The sequence below is a fragment of the Oncorhynchus tshawytscha genome, linkage group LG20 (genome assembly GCF_018296145.1).
Source record: "Oncorhynchus tshawytscha isolate Ot180627B linkage group LG20, Otsh_v2.0, whole genome shotgun sequence".
Lineage (NCBI taxonomy): Eukaryota > Metazoa > Chordata > Actinopteri > Salmoniformes > Salmonidae > Oncorhynchus > Oncorhynchus tshawytscha.
This window is the reverse complement of record NC_056448.1, coordinates 7,845,794-7,854,067: the sequence shown is the minus strand read 5'-3', so window position 1 is coordinate 7,854,067 and position 8,274 is coordinate 7,845,794. Positions and strand designations below refer to the sequence as shown.

Here is an 8,274-nt window from a genome sequence, read left to right as displayed (position 1 = left end):
GCTCTGTTTTTCCCTGTCTCCCTGTACCTCTCCCTCAGTCTCCCTGTACCTGAGCCTCTCTCCCTCTTTACTCTCCCACTCTCTATCTCACCCTTTCCCTGGGGACTAATATTTATCCTAACTGCTGACATGATAATGAGCCCATAGTAAGTCCAGCCATGATCTGGGGCTAGCAAAGGGCTGAGGGGCAGGGCACTCCTTTCTTCTGTGTGTGTATATATATATATATATATATATATATATAAATAAAGGTGCTGCTGTGACATATGTCACCCACTCTCAACTAACCGTAATCATGGTGTGCTGTCATTGATCACTGAAAAGCCTGCTTTAACAGGCAATATGTTCACAATCGTACCTTGGGCCAAAGCTCTAGTCTGTCATGCTCTGTTCCCTCCTTCCCAGTTCCCAACCCCTCTCTCCCACCTATGTATTTTTTAGTTTATTTCTCCCTCCCTCTCCCTTCCACCCTCCTATTTTTATTTATTTCTTTATTTCTCCCTCCCCCCCGTCATGGTCTGCTATGCTCTGCTGAGTTCTAGCTGTGAGATGTTGAGCTGCAGGGGAGCTCAGTCTGACTGAGGGCAGCTGAGCTGTGGAGTCTGCACACAGACAGACAGATTAAGAGTAAGGGGAGAGAGAGAGTAAACATTTGAGGGGTTTGTGGTGTTACCGTTTCCCTCTGATCATGTTCAGTTCCTACAGTACGTGTGCAGCCTGTCCCATCCTAGTCGTCCATCCTCCCTCCACTGGGAGCTCTGGACACACAGTACAGCATGGGGTTCACAAGGGCAGCACATAGGCATGGACCGTGTGTGAGTCTGTGTGTGTGCGCGTGGTGCGTGCTGGGGGAGCCAGGCAGGCTGGCAGACCCATTATAAATGCAGCGCTGGGGAGCAGGCCAGGGATTCACAGTAATTAGATGACAAAACGGTGTCGGCTGGAGATGAGAGAGAGGGGGTCATACACACACAGACACACACACACACACAGCTTCCACCGCAGGGCAATCTGTAAGTGTCAATCACCAGACTACCGCGGGAAAAGAGAGGGAGAGGGAGGGAGGGCAAGAGAGAGCCAGAGAAAGAGAACGCGAGTGGGACAGAAAGGGGAGAGAAAGTGAGGGGGAGGGAAGAGAGCAGGGGTGAAAGACAGAGGCAAAGAGGGGGAAGGTGTGGGGTAGGAGGGAGTAAAAAAAAGGGGTGAGAGAGGAGCGATGGAGAGAGAAAGAGGGGCATGGATGTAGAGTAAAGTTTAAGGCAGAGAGACAAAACGAGAAGACAGAACATAGATATGTGGTGAAATCAGATAAGGAAACAGAGCTGAAGCCTGTACTAGTCAAGAATCAGGCCTTTTAATGTATTCTGCTGGTTTACTGTAGGATCACAATACAACAGATAAAGCCATGCAGCATTACATCATCGTAATAATCATCATTGTCGTAATCACCATTGTTCCAAAGTTAGAATTCGCTTTCAAGATACCCAAGGACACCCAAAATATAAGAAAATAACAATTATAAACATGACATCACTACAGCAAGTTCAAAAAGTAAATTACACAAAGAAAAATGATCACTCATACAGCAGGACAAAGAAATGATGCTGCTACTACTACTACCACCACCATCACTACTACATACAGTACTACAAAGAGCCACGACAACATGGAACACTTTTCCACATGAAGTACCTGATGCAAGCAGTAAAATCTGATTTTAAAAAACCAGATAAATACACACCACCACACCTACTACTACTACCACCACCACCACTACTACTACTATTATCTACTTTATAGGTCTAAATACATGTGGATAGCGTTATGGTCACGTATGTGTTGGTGATGAAAGGTGAAGTGTGCTCCATTCCATCAGGTGATGGGAGAGGATCCTCAATGTCTGCATCTTCAAAGTCTACCCACACACACACAGTGAGGATATAATAATAATATGAAGGATATACTTAAGTGATAATACCCTCGAAGCCGGTGCTTGGCGGATATATTGGCACGGGTGTCGTTAGGCCTGAGATGAAGTCGTGGGGCGGCAAACCGTGCCAATATATCCTCCAAACACTGGCTTCAAGGGTATTATCACTTTTATACAACGGGTTACCAACATATTCAAATAATGATTGACATATTTTAATTAAATGTTCCATTGCCATACTGGCTGGCAACGTTCTTATCCCTTGCTTGCAAGCTACCCAACTATGGCTACCTTACAGCCACGTCAAAAAGTGCAGCAAGATTAACAGCAAAGTAGCTGCATTTGCCTTTAAGCGGTTTTCTAGTGACATTAATTTGGATACATCCATAACAATGGGATAATGAGGCGAGATTCCGCCTGGCATAGAACATGTGCTCATTCGTCAGGACACTGTAGTTCAGAGGAGCTAGCCAACAACACAGCTAACACAATTACTTCAAACTGAAGCTGGAAAGGCTGCAAACTAGCTGCACTTTGTTTCGTGGTATGTTTTTTTTCAATTGGCGTGTATATATATATATATATCTCCATAAAAATGCTAGCTGATTCATGATTTCGATTGGCTGAGAAATGCTGTCTGTCTCCTCCCCCGATACGTTCACTACTATGGGACAGCTGGAGACGAAATTGAATATTGAAACAATGTTGCAAAAGTCTGCGAGACAGACTAAGGTTTATACAAATCTCCGCAGTTGAAAACTAAATGTTAGTCTAAAAAGAAATGTGAGATAACGTCGAGATGCTTTTTATAGTGGAGATCACGTTTATAAACTACCTGGCTGGGCTGATGAGACTGGATTGCGCAGTCAGATGGAACAGAGTAAATAGGCATTTTAACGTCATAGATTTAGCCGGTGGCAACTTGTGGAAGACACACCAATCAGCATTAGACCCACCCGGTGTATAAATTAAGGACATATTTCAGCCCATGTTTAGATTGTTGCTTGTTTTGTGAGTTGTAAGACTGATTCTTGTTTTTCCTTTTCCCCAATTGTTTTCTCATTATCTGGGTTTATTGTTGGCCTTGTATATTTATTATGTTTTTACATTGTTAGCCTTGTAAATGTATTAGTCCATGATTGTTTTGTACACACCACGCAAGCACTCATGCACAGCTCAAACCAGAAGTAAAATAGGACTTGCAATAGCTCCTCCCTTATGAGAAGACACCTTCCTTTACATGATGCGTTTTCTTTTCACAATAGCAATGGCCGTTTCTTCTTACTTTTTGATAATGAGGCAAACAACTCAAGCCACAAAACATTCTATACATCATTTGAAGAGGCTGGTCCTTGGTCTTCTCTTCAGCCTCCTGTTGTTTAGCATCTGGCAACACATATAAAGATATATATTTAACAGACAGATAAGATGCAGTGCATTTGGAAATTATTCAGACCCCTTGACTTTTTCCACATTTTGTTACGTTACAAGCCTAGTTTTTTCCCTCATCAATCTACACACAATACAAATGACAAATAATAAAAGAGTAATACCTTATTTACATAAGTATTCAGACCCTTTGCTTTGAGACTCGAAATTGAGCTCAAGTGCATCTTCTTTCCATTGATCATCCTTATAATGTTTCTACAAGTCCACCGGTGGTAAATTCAATTGATTGGACATGATTTGGAAAGGCTCACACCTGTCTATATATGGTCCCACAGTTGACAGTGCATGTCAGAGCAAAAACCAAGCCATGAGGTCAGAATTGTCCATAGAGCTCCAAGACAGGATTGTGTCAAGGAACAAATCTGGGAGTAAGGGTACCAAAAAAATGTGTGCAGCATTGAAGGTCCCCAAGAACACAGTTTGGAACCAAAAGTTTGGAACCACCAAGACTCTTCCTAGAGCTGGACGTCAGACCAAACTGAGCAATCAGGGGAGAAGGGCTTTGGTGAGGGAGGTGACCAAGAACCTGTTGGTCACTCTGACAGAGCTCCAGTGTTCCCAGGTGGCGCAGCGGTCTAAGGAACTGCATCTCAGTGCTAGAGGCGTCACTACAGACCCTTGTTCAATTCCAGGCTGTATCACAACCGGCTATGATTGGGAAGGTCGTATGGTTTAGGGTTTGGCCAGGGTAGGCTGTCATGGTAAATAAGAATTTGTTCCTGACTTGCCTAGTAAAACAAAGGTTTAAAAAAAACATTTAAAAATAAAATGGGAGAACCTTCCAGACTCTTTGGCCTGAATGCCAAGTGTCACGTCTGGATCAAACCTGGCATCATCCCAACGGTGAAGTATGATGATGGCAGTATCATGCTGTGTGGATGTTTTTCAGCGGCAGGAACTGGGAGACTAGTGAGGATCGAGGGAAAGACGAACGGAGCAAAGTACAGAGGATCTTTGATGAAAGCGCTCTGGAACAGGTTTAGGACGTCAGACTGGGGTGAAAGTTCACCTAACAGGACAACAACCCTAAGCGCACAGCCAAGACAACGCAGGAATGGCTTCGGGACAAATCTCTGATTGTCCTCAAGTGGCCAAGCCAGAGCCCAGACTTGAAACCGATCGAACATCTCAGGAGAGACCTGAAAATAGCTACGCAGCGACACTCCCCATCCAACCTGACAGAGCTTGAGAGGATCTGCAGAACTGGAGAAACTCCCCAAATACAGGTGTGCCAAACTTGTAGCTTAAAACCCAAGAAGACTTGAGGCTGAAAGATTTATGAGGAGATTTGAAGGAAAACTACTATTTAATTCATTTTAGAATAAGGCTGTCATGTACCAAAATGTGGAAAATGACAAAGGGTCTGAATACTTTCCGAAAGCACTGTAGATAGATAGAAGTAGCAGAAACACACACACTAGACGTACTTTGCTGCAGGCGGTCAATGAACGGACTTGCTAACAGGACACCCAGCAGGGTGAACAGCAGTATCACACTCAAGGTCGTCATTCTTTACTACAGCACATAGAAAACACAATTTTCATTCATTATCAATAAGACAGTGAATATTCAGATTTCAGATTCAGGCAACTGCCACATATCAGGTGGAGTAGACTATGGTTCAATTAAAAGACAAACTTACCTCAAGAGTTTGAGGATGGAGGTTTCGGTTGATAGCTGACTAGGATGGCGTTTCTGAACCTTTCCGGAGACCAAGTTGGATGTCTTCTACTTTATATAGTGGGGTTTCATCCTCCCGCAGTCAACTGCCACAACCCTTACACACACACACACCTCACGCTCGCTGTGTGTACTTACCTATACAAATATTTTTTTATTAAAAAAATTATTTAACCTTTATTTAACCAGGTAGGCAAGTTGAGAACAAGTTCTCATTTACAATTGCGACCTGGCCAAGATAAAGCAAAGCGGTTCGACACATACAACATGGAGAAAAAACAAACATACTGTCAATAATACAGTTTAAACAAGTCTATATACGATGTGAGCAAATGAGATGAGATAAGGGAGGTAAAGGCAAAAAAAGGCCATGGTAGCAAAGTAAATACAATATAGCAAATAAAACACTGGAATGGTAGATTTTGCAATGGAAGAATGTGCAAAGTAGAAATAAAAATAATGGGGTGCAAAGGAGCAAAATAAATAAATAAATTAAATACAGTAGGGAAAGAGGTAGTTGTTTGGGCTAAATTATAGGTGGGCTATGTACAGGTGCAGTAATCTGTGAGCTGCTCTGACAGTTGGTGCTTAAAGCTAGTGAGGGAGATAAGTGTTTCCAGTTTCAGAGATTTTTGTAGTTCGTTCCAGTCACTGGCAGCAGAGAACTGGCGGCCAAAGAAAGAATTGGTTTTGGGGGTGACTAGAGAGATATACCTGCTGGAGTGTGTGCTACAGGTGGGAGATGCTATGGTGACCAGCGAGCTGAGATAAGGGGGGACTTTACCTAGCAGGGTCTTGTAGATGACATGGAGCCAGTGGGTTTGGCGACGAGTATGAAGCGAGGGCCAGCCAACGAGAGCGTACAGGTTGCAATGGTGGGTAGTATATGGGGCTTTGGTGACAAAACAGATTGCACTGTGATATACTGCATCCAATTTGTTGAGTAGGGTATTGGAGGCTATTTTGTAAATGACATCGCCAAAGTCGAGGATTGGTAGGATGGTCAGTTTTACAAGGGTATGGTTGGCAGCATGAGTGAAGGATGCTTTGTTGCGAAATAGGAAGCCAATTCTAGATTTAACTTTGGATTGGAGATGTTTGATATGGGTCTGGAAGGAGAGTTTACAGTCTAACCAGACACCTAAGTATTTGTAGTTGTCCACGTATTCTAAGTCAGAGCCGTCCAGAGTAGTGATGTTGGACAGGCAGCGATCGGTTGAAGAGCATGCATTTAGTTTTACTTGTATTTAAGAGCAATTGGAGGCCACGGAAGGAGAGTTGCATGGCATTGAAGCTTGCCTGGAGGGTTGTTAACACAGTGTCCAAAGAAGGGCCAGAAGTATACAGAATGGTGTCGTCTGCGTAGAGGTGGATCAGAGACTCACCAGCATCAAGAGCGACCCCATTGATGTATACAGAGAAGAGAGTCGGTCCAAGAATTGAACCCTGTGGACCCCCATAGAGACTGCCAGAGGTCCGGACAGCAGACCCTCCGATTTGACACACTGAACTCTATCAGAGAAGTAGTTGGTGAACCAGGCGAGGCAATCATTTGAGAAACCAAGGCTGTCGAGTCTGCCGATGAGGATGTGGTGATTGACAGAGTCGAAAGCCTTGGCCAGATCAATGAATACGGCTGCACAGTAATGTTTCTTATCGATGGCGGTTAAGATATCATTTAGGACCTTGAGCGAGGCTGAGGTGCACCCATGACCAGCTCTGAAACCAGATTGCATAGCAGAGAAGGTATGGTGAGATTCGAAATGGTCGGTAATCTGTTTGTTGACTTGGCTTTCGAAGACCTTAGAAAGGCATGGTAGGATATAGGTCTGTAGCAGTTTGGGTCAAGAGTGTCCCCCCCTTTGAAGAGGGGGATGACCGCAGCTGCTTTCCAATCTTTGGGAATCTCAGACGACACGAAAGAGAGGTTGAACAGGCTAGTAATAGGGGTGGCAACAATTTCGGCAGATAATTTTAGAAAGAAAGGGTCCAGATTGTCTAGCCCGGCTGATTTGTAGGGCTCCAGATTTTGCAGCTCTTTCAGAACATTAGCTGAACGGATTTGGGAGAAGGAGAAATGTGGAAGGCTTGGGTGAGTTGCTGTGGGGGGTGCAGTGCTGTTGACCGGGGTAGGAGTAGCCAGGTGGAAAGCATGGCCAGCCGTAGAAAAATGCTTATTGAAATTCTCAATTATGGTGGATTTATCAGTGGTGACAGTGTTTCCTATCTTCAGTGCAGTGGGCAGCTGGGAGGAGGTGTTCTTATTCTCCATGGACTTTACAGTGTCCCAGAACTTTTTTGAGTTAGTGTTGCAGGAAGCAAATTTCTGCTTGCCCTTTTGCTTGCCTTAGAAAAGCTAACTGCCTGTGTATAATGGTTTTTAGCTTCCCTGAACAGCTGCATATCACGGGGGCTGTTCGATGCTAATGCAGAACGCCATAGGATGTTTTTGTGTTGGTTAAGGGCAGTCAGGTCTGGGTAGAACCAAGGGCTATATCTGTTCCTGGTTCTAAATTTCTTGAATGGGGCATGTTTGTTTAAGATGGTTAGGAAGGCATTTAAAAAAAATATCCAGGCATCCTCTACTGACGGGATGAGATCAATATCCTTCCAGGATACCCCGGCCAGGTCGATTAGAAAGGCCTGCTCGCTGAAGTGTTTCAGGGAGCGTTTGACAGTGATGAGTGGAGGTCGTTTGACCGCTGACCCATTACGGATGCAGGCAATGAGGCAGTGATCGCTGAGATCTTGGTTGAAGACAGCAGAGGTGTATTTAGAGGGCAAGTTGGTTAGGATGATATCTATGAGGGTGCCCGTATTTAAGGCTTTGGGGAGGTACCTGAGGGCATCAAGTTTAGATTGTAGGATGGCTGGGGTGTTAAGCATGTTCCAGTTTAGGTCGCCTAGAAGCACGAGCTCTGAAGATAGATGGGGGGCAATCAGTTCACATATGGTGTCCAGAGCACAGCTGGGGGCAGAGGGTGGTCTATAGCATTTGATTTGATTTGATTTGAGCAGGCGGCAATGGTGAGAGACTTGTTTTTAGAGAGGTGGATTTTTAAAAGTAGAAGTTCAAATTGTTTGGGTACAGACCTGGATAGTAGGACAGAACTCTGCAGGCTATCTTTGCAGTAGATAGCAACACCGCCCCCTTTGGCAGTTCTATCTTGTCTGAGAATGTTGTAGTTTGCGATTAAAATTTCTGAATTTTTGGT

At 44.2% G+C, this 8,274-nt stretch overlaps 1 long non-coding RNA gene across 1 annotated transcript; it reads right to left on the bottom strand.

Annotated features, from left to right (window-relative positions):
• Window positions 1–3,214: 3,214 nt before the first annotated feature.
• On the bottom strand, window positions 3,215–5,156 carry LOC112214942. Its single transcript, XR_002948172.2, has 3 exons — window positions 5,022–5,156; window positions 4,807–4,894; window positions 3,215–3,316 (listed from the first exon to the last, which is right to left on the bottom strand). It is a non-coding gene; the product is annotated as an uncharacterized LOC112214942 (long non-coding RNA).
• Window positions 5,157–8,274: the final 3,118 nt, after the last annotated feature.